At 40.2% G+C, this 19,057-nt stretch overlaps 1 protein-coding gene and 1 long non-coding RNA gene across 11 annotated transcripts in view; one reads left to right on the plus strand and one right to left on the minus strand.

Moving 5' to 3' along the window:
- The window catches only part of CAMTA1 (calmodulin binding transcription activator 1), a 375,526-nt gene that overhangs the window by 200,045 nt on the left and 156,424 nt on the right, over window positions 1–19,057 (minus strand). The window lies entirely within an intron of this gene.
- On the plus strand, window positions 2,222–18,227 carry LOC310883064. The gene is made up of 3 exons (XR_014573314.1): window positions 2,222–13,148; window positions 13,355–13,485; window positions 17,027–18,227. It is a non-coding gene; the product is annotated as an uncharacterized lncRNA (long non-coding RNA).

Raw genomic sequence — 19,057 nt, forward strand, 5'->3', positions numbered from 1 at the left:
CAAAGTGGCTGCTGACAGCTTTTTGCCTTTTTCTTCTCTGGGCATAGGACACATGAAAGGAAATGGCTAAAAACCCAGGTAAAACACTTGCAGCTCTTCTAAAGCAGCAGAAGGATGGGTTTGACTCAACAAAGTTTACAAGAAAAAAAGTCCAGTTATAAAAATTAGCTACAGACATAACTCTTTCTAGCTGGCAGAATTAGAAAGCCATACATTTTCCTTTTATACTTGCCTGAATATTGTATGAACTTCTCCATAAATCTCATTTTTTTTAATTAAAAAAAATATATTTGTTCCTGGTGCCTTATTTTTTTTATTTCCTGGGGTGAAGAACTAACTTAAGTTACAAAACAAATCAAATTCTGGCTTAAAAATGCACAAGGTAGTAAGTTGGTATTTTACAGGAGCATTATCTAAAAGCTGCCCAACATTAGCTATGGAAGTAGTTTAAAATCACTATGTATTGAAAAATAGCTTCTATTTTCACTATAATTTAATCCATATTTTTCTTGGATAAATGTGCCAATAGGCATTTGTTGCATATAAATTGTCATTCAAAGCAAAAATAAAAGTCAATTTGTTTTAAAAAATGATTAGAGCACATTATATTCATCAACATTTTTTTTTTTTTTCCAATGAAAAACAAGGTCTGAATAACAATTTAGTATTTGACCCCAAAACTTTGGTTCAACTTTTTAATGTACCCAATTAAGTAGCATCACATGACTCTGCTGGGATGTTGCATATCTATCAACATCACACTTTGGTCAAATGAGTGCTGAAATGTTTCAAAGCAAGGGTTTTGCAGACAAAACTGGTTGTCCTCAGCAGACCTGTATTAGCTTTAGCAAGCAGACCTATCAGCCTAAATTGCCTGCAGATTGCAAAATCAGAGCTTCCTCCTAAATCATGATATGCCATGTTCTAGTTAGAGAGTCGGCTTTCACAGGCGCTCCAGATGCCAGGTGATAAGAATTACTGATGCATTGCTTTCAAAGCAGTTTGTTTTATGGCCTGGCAGGTCTGGCTTAGAAATTCAGCTGTGCTCCATTAGCATACAGAATGACAGCCTACAAAAAGGTTACATTATGGCATCAAACATGTTCGGCCTTTTCTATTCTTGCTGCCAGTTATAGGTCATTTTAAACAAACATCTGGCAAGTGTATTTTTAAATTGCATCTGTAGTTTTAATTAGCTGTCTTCTGGGAATGCTAGGAGAGGAAAAAGAGACTTCCCTAGGGTAAAATCTGGCAGTTTTCTCTATGTAGCATGGCAATAGCTGACTCGGCTGATATTGCATTACACAACCGACAGAGATGCGCAGGATCTTCCGCACCAGGGAAAGTTGACATAAAGCACATAAAAGAACAGGCAGATCCTTCCTGTGCATAACAAAACTATGGGAGCATCACACAGGAATCAATGACACCATGAAACTTTTTCTTCTGCACAAATCAGGCAGGATTTCCCCATTGAAGAGAGGAGTGCCACCAAAAAATGCTTAGCCCGGATACATTTGCTTTCCCTTCTTGACTTCTTTCAGTGTCAGACAAAATGCCTCAAATGCTATTGTGAAAGCAAACTGTCCTTCAATTGCAACGTATTTTGAATAAGCAACTGCAAGAGCTTACATACTTCTACTTGTTTGTTTCGTTATGTTTGAACATAGTACAGGTCTCCCTTTTAGCACGGAGTAAAGGGATGCAGCTTTCAGCTTCCTCCTCATTTTATGGCATGCTGACATTGCTTAAAATTTCATTTTTAAATACGATTTATTTCTGCTAAAGTATCTCAGCAATCAAATGCTGACACAACACGGTTATCTGGCAAGTTAAAAGTCTGTGGTATTTTCCACCAAATAGTTTCATGTACTGATTAGTTAGAAGAGAGTATTCTCTGCAAAGCTGCAGCCAGGCACTTGGTTTTTGCTTTTATTGATAAACGCAAGCAATAAAGATATGTTCTATTCTACAGCATTGCCTATTAAAATGTAAACACAGCTAGAAGATTTTGAGTAGGCTACAAAAATGCTTTATTCAATAGTCAAAGAGAAAGGCTGTCTGAGGCTGTTTAAACTCAGCACTGCATGCAAATACATCTGGTTGCATGTTCCACTAGAGGTCAATCTTACAGTTACGTATTTATTAAAGTCACTGACAAGTAGAAGGTGTCTGCCAGGGAGTGCTCCTTCTGAGGTTCTTCATACTCAGGTTCCTGAAACAAACAGTCTTCTCAAATGCTATAGCCAATTCCAAATTTGTGCCCTGTGACATTAAGACCTCCCTATGGGGGTTTTAGCTCACAAATTAGACACGACCTCAACGTTTTGTCAGGAGAAGCTTCTCATCATGAGAACGTGAGTCCCCGGGGTCAGGGTGGTTGGGGTTAGGTCTGACCGGTGGAACAGAAACCTACGTCCTGCCAGACTGGGGGCGAGAGCAATTGCACGGGTACATTTCCATTTCACCCAATCTCGAATTAAGGCACTCCAATAGTTGTGGGGAGGTGCACACCTTCAAGATCACAGTGAACTCCTACCTTTGGGATTAGAAATACTTTTATAGTCTGTGTTAAGCAAGATGCTGAGGAACTAAAATTCATACCTCCCTCATGAATAATTCACTGAACGTGTACAAGTATATTATAGCAATATAAATATATATGTATATAAATAGATAAGTATATATGCAAATTAATACAGTAAAGGCTCAAGTTATCCACAAGGAAAAAAAAAAGCAACATAAGAATGTTTGTTCAATATCTGATCAAGCATGTAAAACTATAACTAAAAAAGCAGCCTCTAAATATATGAAAATATGACATAAAGTGGTCCTCCTACCATGTGCACTTTCCATTGAATCAGGTGTTAAAGATATATTTTCAGGTATATTTTTTTACTTCATATTTTACTCTCACTGAAAACAATATATTGTACCTCAGTTTGATCTTAAATTATGGATCTGCTCAAAAACATACACTGCTGTTGTGTGAAGTCACCCATCATTTGCGTCACTATGCAGTGCTACTTAGCAATCAGTTCAATATCATGCTGTCAATCTGCACTCTGCAGCTAAATTACATGAATAACAATTACAATGTTAAGCTAATAAGTGTATTAAAATCCTTGAATTCTTATAAATGTCAAAACAATATAAATGATAGATATAGGTGTAAAGTCCATCGATCATCCATTCCTCCCTCATAGCAAGATAGGTGGGATTACATTAAAAATAGAATAGACACCTGCAAATAGACTGGTATTTATATGCAATATTGTGACAACTGTCATTTTGCATTAGTCAGAGAGATCCCACAGGATCTGTGCAAGTATTAAATGCACCAATTTTTGTTTACTGACAAAATATAATAAAATCCATCCTCCCTGATGGTTTTCTGGTGGGGATTTTTCCTCTCCCTAAAGTCATTCATAAAATAAGTACATTCCTCCAAGTTCCTGGTATAAAACACTTTATCAAGGCACTGGAGTATGGAGGGTGGAAAATTTTTAAGATTCCTCTCACTTGGATCCTTCCATGTTTTTCAGAATGATTTGATTAAACTGGGTTTGATTTGCAAGTAAATTTTAGGGTCAAAAATGACAATAAATCGCCCAAAGCCAACGAGGACCCATTGTGCAATGCTGTACACCAGGCAATGGGTCAGATGAATCCACTCCAGCAAGAGCCTGAATGAAAAACAAGTCTTTGCTTTCTATACAACAAGAAAACTCAGGATCTAAAAGCCCGCCTAAAACTAATTATTGCTATTTCTATTGGTATAATTGTTGCTCTGGTCCAAAAGAAAGAATAGCTAAGTATTTGGTCAATTGTTGGTGGGAGTAATTTCCAGGTGGTGAACAATTAACAAATTCATACCTGTGCCATCAAGAAGTGAGTCTAATTCTGATGTACCATGAGCTACAAAGCAACATTAATATTGATACGGAACCATAACCAAGTTATGAGTACCTAAAAAGCTTAAGATTATAACAAATACTGTTCTTCACCTTTAAAAAGGAAGATTGAAAGATCTTAGGAATGATGCCTACAAGTTTCTAGCAGCACAGGCTGAATGCAAGAGAAATAACTGATAGTTGTATTTCTTTTCTTTTCTTTTTAATATGAAATTTGTGAAACTCTCTCTCGTTCTTTCCCCAATTATGCACATCTTGGTGTGTGTTAATGAACATACCTAAGCACAAGACGTGACAGTACTGTGTTAGAGAGAACAGTAAGCAGTACTAGACAGGTTCAACAGTGCTAGACAAATGCATTTATAATCTTCAAGAGACCAGCTGTGAAGAACAGTGAGGCATTGTACTGCACGGGCATAAATAGAGCTCATCAACCAACCTAGTTTTTATCACTAGGTAGACAATTCATACACTAGTAATATTTTTCAACATCTCTCATGAAAATTTCATTGGAAATTGAAAGAGTTAGCAGTAACTGTTTTGGTGACTCCACATAAGATAGCTCTGTCCAAATAAGCCACTTTTGCTCACATCTGGCAACGTAACAGCCAGCTGACAGCAGCCCGTCTTCTGTCAGCAGGTCAGTCAGCAGAGAACACTTCAGGATTGAGCAGCGTTTAAAACAGACAAAAGGAAGTGGGATGCAACTTAATGCAGTTCCTGTGGCCTTAGTAACCCTAACAACTAATTATCACAAATCAATGTGATTAAACAATTGCTTTATATTTTCCAGCAGCTATTTACTTATTTTAGGTGCTATTAAGTACATCTTCACTTAGAATTAAAATCTGTGGTGGGAGCAGGATACTGAAATCAACCTGAATACAAAGAATAAACTTCCAGAGTACAATAAATGGTAAAGAGATAAATAAGAGCTAAAATGCTGTCAATGGCATATCTACAACATGCCCACACACATACAGCATTTACAGAAAAAGCCAACCATTTCATGTGTAATAATCTAAATGATTAGTAAGCATCAGAAATACAACATAATTAACAGGTAAAGGCTGGAGTCTGCCAATAATTCACAATGTGTTCTGTTCTAAGGTTCTTCCCTGAACTCTGACAACAATCAGAAGTAGCACTTTGTATCATTGGGGGGACTTCAAAACTTTTGCCTTGACCTTATTGAGCATAACTTTTTCACACATTTGGACACTTGTAGCTTCTTTTCATACATTTCCATTGTTTCCCGGGAACTTCACACAGGTCTAAACAGCAGAGGTTCACTCTTTCCTACCAACAATGAGTACTGTTTCTGTCAGTTTTGCCTGATTTCCTAATTTGCTAACCAGAGGAAAGAAGCTATAAAAAGGAAACAAAACCTGATTACATTTACCAGCTTTACCTGTGGGAAAACATCTCGACCAAAGATGCTGAAAGGACATAAATGTGTTGTTGCCGATTTAGCCTGACAGACTGTAACTGCTGACTAATTACATAGGGAAGGCATAAGAAATGAACTGTGCGGTTTTCCATTTATTTCCAAAATCTTCCAGGCATGACCTTCAGCCCGGCCCTGTGCGCTGCAGGATTGTGCTGGTCTCTGACACCTTGCCAGACTCACAGTATGCGCAGAAGCAGCTCCCTCTGGTCTCTTGTCCCTGCAGCCCAGGCTCCACGGCCGCCATGTCCCCACCACGACCATTCCCTCGGGCTGTGCGTGGTGCTAGGCTGCAGGGGGGAAGAGGAGCAGGCCTCCCCAGGCTGAAAGAGTGACAGCCACCAAACCCAGGCTAGAGCCACCCTGGTGCCACCCAGGCAGCCACAAGAGGCTACCCCATGATCCGGGCCTACCTTCCAGTAGCGTGGCCCTCTCTTTCCCATTCGGAGTGGAGATGTTGCACATATTAACTCTCATGTTCAATGAAAGAGCAAATTGCAAGTGAAAATCCTCCATCATAAAATAAAATAAAATAAAATAAAATAAAATAAAATAAAATAAAATAAAATAAAATAAAATAAAATAAAATAAAATAAAATAAAAATAAAATAAACAAACAACAAAAAAGTCAATTAAATCTCCCCAAAATCAGATTAGGCCTGTATATTCAAAGCAGGCTCCGCCTACCATCTCTTGCTTCAGAGTATGCAGCGGCCATTCCCACACCTATCCTCTAGCCCAGCTGATCCTGAGCAAGAGCTACAAGATTTAGCTAAATAGCTCAGAAATCAAGCCCTCGAATTCACAGTTTCCAGAGCAGTTTATTACACAGAGAGACTTCCAGTCCTGACCTCTTCCAGCACTTTACAGCTAGCAATTTGGATACGTTTCTACTTCTAGTTCAGTTCCAAAGGAGCCCTAGCTCCCAGTGCTTGTTAATAAATCAGCGTTCTCCTTCTGCAGAAAGTGGGGGAGAAGTGCTCCCACCTCACTCAGCAGATCCTCAGGGAGGAAAAACCTGAAATCCAGAGCTGAAGCTAGTTCTGTTCACACATAATAAAACCCCATGCCTGTAAAGCCGAAGCACCTCAAGGTCTTGTTTTTTACTGTGAGCCTCTTGCTACAAAAATAGGACTTTCATGAAGGTCCGAAACATTTCTTTTACTTGGTGAAAGATATTTGCATTGCTTGAAGCACAATGTATTCTCAATGGCAACCTAGTTCCTATCCAAAAAACACCATGCCCTACATTTTATCATAAGCATGGTTAATCATTTATACAGCCCATAAATGTACACAATACTCTCTGAAAAAGAGGGCACATTGCGTGCCCCAAAGAATATGTAGTGTAGAAGGCAAACAAGGGCAAAGGAAGAAAAGATACTCAATATAATCTCAGACAGACAGGGTTAGAAATCCTAGGATATGATAGACAAGAAATTGGGACGAAAGTGTGAATAGGGCAAAACCCTAAAGCATAAAAGGTGAAGAAGAGGGCCTTGAAACAGGTACAGAAAAAGCCAAAATGCCACTAATGGGATTCAAAAAAGGTGACAGAATTAGGATGGCAGGCAAGGACAGTTTTGAACACGTTTAAATGGTCAGAGGGAAGCAGCTGAAAGAACAAGAAGGTTATCACAGTGTACGGAAAGGCTTTTAACAATAACAACTGTAAGGAACTTCAAAACATGAGTATTGCTCTAGAAAGAGTGACAAAAATGTTTTAAAACCAGAGGAAAGATAGTACTGTTTGGGGAGAGAGTACGCTCAGCATTGTGCAAGTTGTTAAAGACTATTCCTTCTGTTGTGATGACTCCAAGAAACACGCTAACCAATAACATCTTAGGGCTTGTGCATTAATATTTCTTCTACATTTCAAGCATCCACTTTCCCAACCTTTGCATTCCCCTTATCTAAAATTGTGATCTCCATAGGAAGAGATAATATTAACCTGAGTATCTGTGCAGGGTCTGATGCTTATGTTCTATCAGATCATAGAATAAAATCATAGAATCATTTAGGTTGGAAAAGACCTCTACGATCATCTAGTCCAACCTTTAAAACACTACTGACAGGTCCACCACTAAACCATGCTACTAAGTTCTACATCTACACGTTTCCTGGAGACGCCAGGACGCCGTTGGCCTTCTTGGCCACCTGAGCACGCTGCTGGCTCATATTCAGCCGGCTACCAACCAGTACCCCCAGGTCCCTTTCCACTGGGCAGCTTCCAGCCACTCTTGTTGTGCCCCATGTGCAGGACCCAGCGCTTAGCCTTGGTAAATTTCATACAGTTTAAGATCAAAAATAATACATAAAAGAACTAATGTAGTACAGTGGAAAATACAAGAACGAATCATTTTGTTATGCAATACCACCAGAAACATTTTATAAATATACATTACGTTTTGATCAACTCTCTCAGTCAGGTTTCATGTTTCTTGCCAAAGGGACCATACAGGGCATGGCCTCGACTCATGCTCCTGACCAGTGCTGAAGTCCCACACTTTCTAGATTCAAATATAAACTCTTGACAATCTGCCAGTGGCCTTCTGACATTCAAATTTCCCCTCTTGTATTGTTCCAATTTCCACAGCATCTGGACATATTTGTACTAAACTAAACTTGTACTGAAGTACAGTGCATGTCAAGCAACTTTTGGGATGGGAATTGGCTTGCTAATTGATTGTTTTTCCCTTCTGCATTATTAGCAACCTGATATTACACCCTACTTGCACAACCCCCTCACTTAAGGCAGAGGGGTAAGTCATCTGTCACAAACTCTACTGGAGCACAACCTGCACTTGCACTAATCAGACATTGATTTCCTGAACTTTTTGCCTCTTTCTATGGTTAGTCACCAGCCTGATTTTTAGCATGCGGTTTCTTCAGCTTCATTGATTTTACTAAAAGTGAACTCTGTTCTACCCTGCAAATTTTCCATCATGATATTTTTATAACCTATTGTAATTAAGCTTTATCTATTTGATAGAGTCTCTCTCTACAGCTTTGTATTCTTGCCAGCAGATGTGTTATTTCTTCACATAATGTTGACCAAGTTTACAAAATCTTTTTCCTATGTGCATCACTGCATCACCAGGGGTTCTGGCTGCACAGCAGTACCAGCTAAGAAGAGCAGACTTTGACTTAGCTTTCAGCTGGATAAAAAACAACAACAACAAATTCTAAATAAAGCTATCTCCTGTGACCTAAAGTCAAAGTTAAAAATAGGAACATAAGAAAGCAAGCTTTGGGTTTCTGAACAAGAACAGAATTTTGCTTTTCTTTGAGTGAAAAGGTGCCCTTCTGAACAACATGCCTTCCAATGCAGCCAAAGACCACACACAATCTGGGAGCAAGGGAAGACATTTCTTATGAATAAGTTGGAAAAATTTTTTCTACAAGTCAGGAATCTAATAGGGGCAAAGGTAGATAAGTCATAGGACTTGAGCAGTATGTGCAGTGCACATGGTAAGACACTAAAAAATCCTGGAGTGTATAAACTCAGAAATATCAAATAGATGGAAACTGGGAAAAGTGGGAAGGGAATCCTGAGTACAAGATTCACAAAAGTATAAATGCAGTCTGTCAAACCTACCTTTGTGTTAGGAATTTAATTTCACAGTTTCAGGAAGTCTAATCTAATCTATTCAAGTGAAAAGTAAAAAAAAATAAAAAAAATAAAAAAAATGCTGTGGGTATTTAGGAAGGTTACCTTTAGTCTAGCTAAGTTTAGGATATCTCATTTCCATAGGTCCCTTCAACAATCAAAACACAGATGCTCTTCCCATATATGATTTATGATTCCTCTAGTTGATGTCCACCTGCATTCTGTCCTGCAGAGCAGCCCACTTTCCTGTCTCTAGAAGAATCTAGAGGCATTAGGCTGCCTGCAGTACAATGAGCCCCTGTGGTTAAAGTTTCTCCTCCCCTGCACATTCCCCTCATTATGGCAGCCTAAGCACTGCTAAGTGGAAAAGATCCAGTTGCAGGCTCTTTAAACTCCTGGAATATAAGAGACAAAAACCAGATGTGCTTGTGCAGATCCATAGCAGCAAGAAATGAAACATTTGAATAGTATATGTAATTAGCCACTATGAAACATTATTCCTAAGTATGCAGCAAATTCTCTGTCTTTTCATATCTTTAAATCATGACCAACATCTTTTTATAAAATAAGGACTAACTCAACAAGAAGGTACGGGCTTAATTCAGAAATCAATAGGTGGAATTTTCTGTTTTGTGTTATGCAGGTTAGATGATCACAGTAGTTCTTATTGACCTCATAATCTATATTTTAATTAATGTACCCTTCTGATTATAAGATATCAAGAAACATTACAGCTAACAATCTTTTGCTTAGGTTTCTCCTCCTAAAATGGACTTTCAACAACCATTATACATTTTTCTTTGATTTTGATAATCTAACACTAAAATTATGAACTATTCCCAAACCACTTGAGATTTTGTTTGTTTAATGAAGAGTTGAGCAAAGGTCTGACCTAGCTGTGCCCCCTTGAATTGAGGTGTACCCCAAAATGACAGGTTGGTTTACCTGCAGTCTGACCTGATGCTCACCTTCCCGTTTTCCCACTGCTGAGTTTCCACTTTCCACTAATGTGGGACAGCTATCATCACACCAAACCAAAGGCGGGACTTCTTACCAGTCCCTGTGGATGCCTCTTGCCTGCTCTGGCCACCTTCACATGAGGCTGGGCAGAAGAAAAAAAAACTGCAGCCTAGTGAAAATAAGGCTGATATAAGAAACTTTGCTTTTCCACTTAGGGCAACAAAGTAAAAAAAATCAGGTCTATAGTACAGGATTTTCTTCTTAGCATCTGGTCATGAGAGGAGTTCAACGGAAGAACTGATGTAGAAGCAGACACGCTCCAGTTTCCCAGAGCGTGGCCAGGAACTGGCAGCTGACTGAAGCAGTCTGCATGGGGTCTTCTGGTTGTACAACATCCCCTGTTTGGCACTAAAACTTTAATTTTTGTTCTATTGCTCTTATTGCTAAGGTGAATTAAGGACTGAGTGACTGATCAGACATCTACAATACTTTGACTTTTCTTGTGGCACAGATACATGTTTGATAAATCTATTAATTGTTAAAGAAAATTAAAATTAAAAGTTTTAAAAACTGATTATTTTATTCAATACTTTATTAGAGTCTTCCTATAACACCAGTCCACTACATGACTCACAGAGACTATATGCAGAAGAGATATTTTTGTGGATAAAAGTCAACAACATGTCAATAGTTTCTGGCAGATAGCCTTCTGTACTGCTAGCAGGAGTATATTCAACCGCTGATGAACCTTAATGTTTCTCTGATATTGTTTTCTGCTATAAAATGGAAGATCTAATCTACACTGAAAGTCAGTTCACACCAAAGGCTGTAATCAGGGAAAGCATTCATAAAACTGACTGAAATTTGTAATATTGTGAATCATTCTCTGGATTTTCTCAACAGTGACTCTACTGATAGCAACCCTTGAGGAGAAAGAACAAAATACTTAATATTACAATAAATTATTAGGACTACAGCATAGCCTGCGTACAAAGGTCCACAAGCAATCCAGGAGGGAAGGGAAGAGGATGCCTGAAACAAAGAAGTAACACACACGTCCAAAGAACAGGAAATGTGATGATGTTCTGCCTGGTGAAAAGCTCAACACACAAACCGCCTGCTGCCAGACAGGCAACTCCGCCAGCAGCACAGGATGAGGCGTCGTCCCGGCCTCAGGCAGCCCTGTACCTGTCAGGAGGCTGTCAAAGCACGGCTGCGTGGAGGTTAGAGCGATCGGTCCTCTGTCCACGACACTGCAGAGTGAGAAATACCCCTACATATGCACCGCTGCTTGTGCAGGAGAAATGCTGCCACAGCTCACGTGGAGGCTGCCCGTGCAGCCGGTTTAATTGCACACACAGGTTATGAAGTACACAGCTCTGGCCACTTTCACCGACAGTCCATACCTCTAGGTGGGACGCCTATCTTCATTCAGAACAACAATTAGTAAAAATCCATCTTTTTAAATAATTGCCTGTACTAGTCTAAATGCACTATGTCTTAAAAGAAAACATAATTAAAACCTAGACTTCTTGCAATACCTCAGAGTCAGGCAATTATAAGGCACTTTTAATGAGTAATTAAGGTAATGAAAGAAGTCAAACATGTAATATGCAAAGAGCAGTATCAATGAGTTACTGCTTTGTGGCTCTGTGCACTTTGGTCTCTGATTCTGGCCTGTGCTCACTGCAATCCAAGGGCCGTCTTCTGCTGATATATCAGTTTGGCTGGATGATGGCTAAAGAGGATTTTCTGCATAAGCTTTGGCTGCAACTCGTATTTAAGTGTGTTTAATACTGGCTTGTATAAAGTATACTGCGTAATTGCTGTTGAAATTCAATGTGTGCTGTATCTCATCTAGGATGTGCAATTTACTGGCTATATTCTAGTAAAATAACTTTATGGCTTTCTGTCATGATAAATAACAGTTTATAGCATAATGGAATTAATATTTACTTTGAAAGCTATGTAGACTATTCAAATAAAGTTCCTATATATAGAAACATCTCAACCGCTGCTGGATTTTTAAATGCTTTGAATTGACAAGAGGACTCATGTAAGTATTAAATTCCAATCCCCTTCAGCTATTAATAAACCTTCAGATTTTGGGTTGGTAATCAAAACCTTTCCATATATTTTATACAATTACAGTAGTTCAAAAAATGTCAATTCAAAAATGTGAAAAAAAAAAACCAAAAACAGAATTTGAAGGGCCTCTGAGTTCAGAAACTTTCTCTACCCATTCTGCATGCCCTAAGGATGGAGACAGGAAAGGTCATGGCTTTGTACCACAGAGCCTGGGGCAGAAACCTCAGTCAGCACTCTCAAGAAGGTTCACAATTTAACCCAAGAACTGATCACATTTATGTGATTGGAAATGTTTTCATTGCTACTACAACAAGGAGAGATTAGAAAGATGCTGAAATCTAAAAGTGTCCCTTAATAAGAAAATCTGTGGCAAAAGAAACTGATTGTTTCTAGATGGGTGTTTCTCAAATATTTCAAGTCAATACGTTCTGGCTATAATGGGTAACACACTACATACTGACTGGAAAACCATCCCCTTGGCTGACAACGAGCCTGACTGACAGAAGGGCAGGGAAGGGGCAAAGCTATTGCTTACATCATATACATTAAAGAATAAGAGCAGTAAGAACATTAGCCAGTGCAGCAAAATCACAGGGATTCTTCCAACTTCCAACTTTCATTGCTTAAGAATAAATACATTTTTTCTTTCTCATTTATTCAAAATTTGTTTATGGCAACAGGCATACAAATACTGCAGGCAAAGTGTAACCATAAACAGAAACACCCACATAGTATTATAAAATATACTTAGGTCAGACAGAAGACATAATCTTCAAAAATATATTTATAGTACTCCAAAACGTTGCAGTCCTTAGTAGCATGGGGCCTTTTTATGGAAAAATACAACATATTTGCTGCAATAAGTGACAAGAACTAGCTGTAAGCAGACACAGAAAAGCTGTTCTGAGCACGTACTGGGTGGGAGCCGTCCTACAAGACTGAGGCAGGCTGCTGAAGGTCAGTCGGAGCCAAGTGCCCAGCACCCAGCACCACGCTGCCAGCCCTGGCCCCAGGCCCCCCGGGTGCCAAGGGCACCCCCGGGCGTCACAGCGCATGGCAGCCGGCCCCAGCCCTCCAGCTTTGTGTCAGAGATGTGGGAGCTCCATCGCGCACGGCCTCCTCAGTCAAGGTCAGGGTTACTTTACCTGATGGCCATTTTTAGAACTCACCAAGCTTTGCCATTGCAGATAAACTTCAAGTTTTCCCTGATTCTAATCTGTAAAATTTGTGTACTTACTAGCTTCTTGGCGTTTTTTCTTTGAGAATAATTTTGAAAGCAGCATTTCCAGTTAATGGTGCAAGCTACAAAAGAAATGCATGATTTTTTTCTTCTAGATCACAGAAGTTCCTCAGCAAGGTCAGTAACCAGGATAATACAGCAGCTAAGCAACTGTCTTGAGATCTCAAAGCACTGGCAGAGAAGACCAAAGAGGCAGCCCCAGCAATGCCGACACACGGGACACACGGTAAGCAGGCCACTCACACGTGCTGCGGGAGCTGGTCAGTGTCCCTGCCCTGCTTGCTTCAGATCTGGGATGTGGATCCAAGCTCCCACGTGAATGACCCGAGTCATCGCTCCCACTGCTGGAGCTGCAACGTGGCATAAATATTTAAGTATCAGCTAAGACAAAGGAGGCAAAGTTTTCTTAGCCAGTTATGAGAAAAGGGTCCGTTCTCAAAGATCGCCAATATCCACCCCCCTCAAGTGCTTAATTGAAGCATTTAGATTGACATTTAGTTATTTTTTTTCACAGAAGGTCCCAAACACAGGGTAGCCAAGAGCGTCCTGGTTGAAGCCGCTCCTTAGGGTCAGAGCAAGAACCGGCCTGAACACGAGCACAGGTCTATCCCGCATGAAAACAATATTCCTTCCATCCCGGTGCAGAAGAGGGAGGAAAACAAATTAAGCCTCACCAGGTTGCCCAATGTTGGCAGGCTATTTCTTACCATGCTCTAGTAAACATTTAACAGGTAGGGAACACTGGAAGCCACAGAGGGGATACGTCACCTAGTAAATCACCAGCAGAGTCCCAAAGGAAACCAGGTATTCTGGGCTGTGACCCAGTAGTTCATTCAGGAGGCAATAATGCCTCTCCCTGGACAAGACTGCCAGAAGAACTCCAAGCTCATTCCAGAGGCCTCTGTTTTAAGTGACACATAAGAATTTGTTGTACGCTCCTACTTTGTAATGCGGAACATACGGCTGTAGAACGGGAACTATTGGGAAGAGAAGGGAAGGGAGAATGCAGTTGCACAATGCTGAGGGACAAAAGGTGGTTTAGCTCAATCTGCAGAGAAATGAAGCTGCTGTGCCAAAGACACTGCAGGCAGCTCTTTCAGATGCTGGGTCAAGAACAGCAACTGGCTCTGCCCAGAGCGGCTGAGTGAACGGACAGAGGGAGGCTGCCAGCACCGGCACTGGAAGGAACGGCTTTGAATACTGCCATTTGGAGCAGGAGAATACATCTCGTCTTGGGCATTAGCAAGGGACAAGCGCTGACTGTACTTGGAGGAGGGGAAGAAAAGTCTCACAAGAATTATGCTATTGCCACGCAAGCCCCCACAGACAGCCTCGCTGTTCTCCCGTCACAGGGATGCTGCCCACAGAGGAGTGTTAATCCTCAGCAGCCACGCGATGGCAGTAGAAATATGAAAACACTGAAATGAATGAATACATTATCATACAATTATAACGAAAAGATATTTTGCAAAGATGAGGCAATTGCTAAACATAACCCAATGTCCATGACATTTTTAAGAGAAGCAGGGAGTAGAAAAATATTTTTTCCCTCAAACACAATAATTTACATTCGATACATAACCTTAATAGCTGATAGGGTCACTTGTGTTGCCTTGCTGGAGAATTGATACAACACAGTCTTCTCCCACTATTTTTTTTTTAATGTGACCTACGACAGATATAGCAAGATTGAAAGAACAACCCCTATTTCAAACCAATTCCTTGAGCCTTGGGTTACTAACTTCTCTGAGCTTTGACTAAGAGCTTATCCTGCAAAGTGCTGTGTATCTCCTGGAAAGTGCTGAACCGCCCTGATTCACCTAAGTCCCCATCAGAATATCAGTTAATTTATTAAAATAAATAGATATTTGGTTTGTTAAATGGATGTTTGTACCATGGTTTCAAATCCAACATACTCAGTGACTGGCAAACACCAGCGATCTTAGCCTTGTCAACTCCATCCCATCACCAGCCATTATCTCAACTAAGTTAGCGTGGACTAACATCTCATTAGCACCTTTTTGTTTAAAATGCATACTTGCTTTTTGTCTTTTGTCTTTTTTTTTCTTTCCTTTCCTTTTTTTTTTTTAAGCCACTTTCACAACAAGGTTATTCTCCGCGAAGCTTGTCGAGGCACTTTTTATTTTGCAGTTGGCCACTGAAGTGAGACTGTATATAAAAATCTGGCAAAGCATCATGCTGTACTGATAAGTATAACTCTTACGGTCTGCTCCTCACAGATACACAGTATCAAACAGCATTTAAAGCATCCCACCTAGATCACAGAGGATTTCAGGTCTCCAAACTTCATTCATGCAACTTTGTCATTAAGAACAGCTATATACATTTGCCAAGGACTATGAGTACTCTTCAGAGCACATGAAAGAGGTATTAGCACGCACAAACAAACAAACAGAACCATAACTGTCATTCTGCATCTGAAGAATCTGGTTCTAAAACAGGAAATGAGTCTGTGCATGAGCTAGAATACAGATGAACAGATTTTCTTTTTAAATTTGATATTAAAACATTTTTACAAAATCCTCATTCTATAAAGTTACAAGTATTTAAAATTTTCAAGTCAGGATGCCTCCAGAAACTCTATAAAAATAATTTCTGAACTGAATTGATTTTCATACTTTCTGGATATCAGGCATATCAGTAGATAATTCCTCTCAAAAATACTACACATCTGTGGTGATTGCATTCCCAGGCCAATAAAACCCCATTTCTCTATCTTATTTCTGTTCCATTTCTGACAACAGGGTATTAGTATGCAATTAATGATGTATATTTTGAAGAACTGTGCAAACACTGGCTAATTAATTCTCATCTCTTGTCTGTAAAAAAGGTGAGTAAATAATATCCTACAAAGTGGAGCCCATTAAAAAGTGTCTATCTATAGACATGGGGCAAACTGAAACCCTGTTTTGTCAGATTTTCTATTATTAGCATTGTTAAATATATTCTATTATATGATGCAAATTGTCTTTTGGCTAAGGGTAATGATGCCTTAACACTATCAACAGCTCGAAGTCCTGTGAAGGGACAGAACTAATTGCAGGGACTGGCTACACAGATCAGATTTTTTTTATTTTTTTTTTTTCTTGAGTACCTATGTTTAGGATTATGGACCAAAATGCTGTAAATGTGCACAATAAAAATAATTTTTTACGAAAGACTCAAAAGACACTAGTATCTTGGTCTCATCACATATACTAGCAAGGCCGGGACAGTACAGGAACCCAATCTGTCATAGAGAAACAGTATCAAAAATAACACTAGGCAACAATCAGAACTTTCTGGTGCTTAAGGCAAAATATATATCTATTTTTTAACACAGCTGAACTATATGGTTGTAACTAATCACACAGCAACTGTATCTGATAATATATACCACCAAATAAGTTGATTTGTACCTTCATTGGTTTTGCACCTTCTCTAAATTTGCAGCTTTTTTTTCTGCTCTATGAGGACGATGCCTTATTTTTATTTAGAAACTTCAGTGCTTCCAAACCTCTTAACATGACTCTGATCTTACTGCTTCCCCTCCCAATTTACACTTTTGTAAACAGTATCTGTCTTCCACACAGGAACTTGGAAATTAAAATGTTTAATGCATCTCTGATGTATGCAAAATTAGCAGCAATACAGCAAATGAGATTTGATTTACTTTCTAATATACTGTGAAATAAATAAATAAACACACATTTAAAACGAAAACAACAAAAAAATAATACAGTAACACAGAAGTTCCTCCTTTCCAGTGAAGTTCTTACCAACGCAATTACAAGGTTACAAGGCACACACTGCTCCATCATCTGCATCCTCTGTGCAATCATATGGATCTCTACAGAAAAAAGTAAACCTCCTCATCTTGTGAGAAACTGCAATGCTTTTATTTCACAGCACCGTACCCTACTTAGAGCGTTTTACCAGCGGAGCTGCCTGCGTAACGAACAAGCCACAGCCCAGCGCAGAGAGGTGGCTCCTTGGGAAGGAACAGAGCCGGGGTGCAGCTGGGGTGCACCACGAGGAACTGAACCCCCCCCGCCACGGCAGGCACTGCAGAGCATCCTGGCTGAAGAGCACCGTAGGAGGTACCGGGAGCCGTCCGACGAGCAGCGCCGCAGCCACGCGCCCTCGCAGCGCAGGGCAGGCTGGGAGCAGCGCAGCCACAGGCCGCGGGAGCTGCTTGGTGCCAGGCCTGTGCTGCCCAGCACGAGGCGGGCGTGGACAATTGATTTAAATTCTGCCTCGCTCCAGTGATGAAGAAATCTAGCTTCTATTGCAAACTCATCTGTAGATGACACCCCCCCTCCAAAAAGACCAACAAAGCAATAAATAAATAAATGAATACGACATCGAGTCTTTCTTCATGTGTGCATACAAAGATAACTATGCACATTAAAGGTGGTCAGAAAAAGTAAACACAGAATATTGTCTATGATCCCCAAAATATTCATGTTTATTTTGTTTTGCTTTAAAGTTCCTCATCTAAATTGCAAACTTTGGGATAAAGTTCAGAGCAATAAACCTCTACTTTCATCTCTAGTCCCCAGCATGTTAAACAGAGACCACAGATCCAGCAATCCAATCTCCATATATTTTATTCTCAAAATATTTCTTTTCTGGCCACCAATCTTTAGATCTCCTATTGGATTTTGTTTTCATAAATGGATTTTTCCACGGAGCTGGCAGAAAATATATTTAATTTCAAATTTCTCTAAACTGAAATAGTCAATATAAATGTCAACGTGTATTTGTGCTGCACAGCCTTTCAGGTGACACAAACTTCGTGTTTCAGAGCTGGGTGTGGGGGTGCCTATTACCTTGTTCCATATCTGTATGCTTGTTCTAATATTTTATTTAATAAGTACCGCTAAATAGTAATGAAGACTCTTTCATCTACTAACTTGCTTGTGATTTGAAATACTGCTAATTAATAAATTATTTCTTCTTCGAAAAGAATACACAGATACCTCCATTACAAGAAAAGGGCGTGAAGAACGTCGGATTCCCTGTGCCCAGCGCAGCACCGCTCACCTTGTCCCCACCGAAAACGCCGAGCACTGGCTGCTTGCCACGGCCCGGCGGCTGGGCTCGGGCAGGCCGTGCTGCCGTGGGCCCGGGGCACCCCGGCACCAGCACAGCCAGCGGCCCCGCAGCCCCCGGGCCTGGCTGGGGGCGGGTGCGTTTTGCAGTTGGCAGGGGGCAACACACCTGGAGCGAAGCGTTAAGAAGGGACCGCGCTGAAATCCCCACGGCTTGGCAACAAGCCTCTCCCACAAACTGGAATATAATTTAAAACGTCTGTAATACAGAAGCCACAGTGCACCGTGAAACTCAGAACGGAAGTAACCAAATGTAAGATGTTAGCATCTGATCACCGAACCTTTAATGCTGTATGTAGTGCAAAGAATTTTACAATAAAATAATGGAGTTCCAGGGCTGGGGGGTCGGGGAGCTTCTCAAGACTGTGCACGCCACATCATCAAACACAACTGGAACAAGCACAAGGTTAGCTTAACGCACACCTGCCCTGCACCTTCCTCAGGAAGGGAATCCTTTCAGAGGCGACCCTCGGAGTCTCCCCAGAGGTCTGCATACTCTAAAACGCTGGTTTTATTTTCATAATAATAGGCAGAAGATAACTAAAGTTCTGCAAAGCTCCCCGGCACTCTGACAATGTGAAGTATTATTTTTAGAACATCAAACCAGATATGTGCTGCCTTTCAGAGGCATGATCCAGAGGAAATGCATTATACATTTAAGGGAAGTGCTCGGGAGTTATTTCA

Source organism: Anser anser, assembly GCF_964211835.1.
Source record: "Anser anser genome assembly, chromosome: 17".
Lineage (NCBI taxonomy): Eukaryota > Metazoa > Chordata > Aves > Anseriformes > Anatidae > Anser > Anser anser.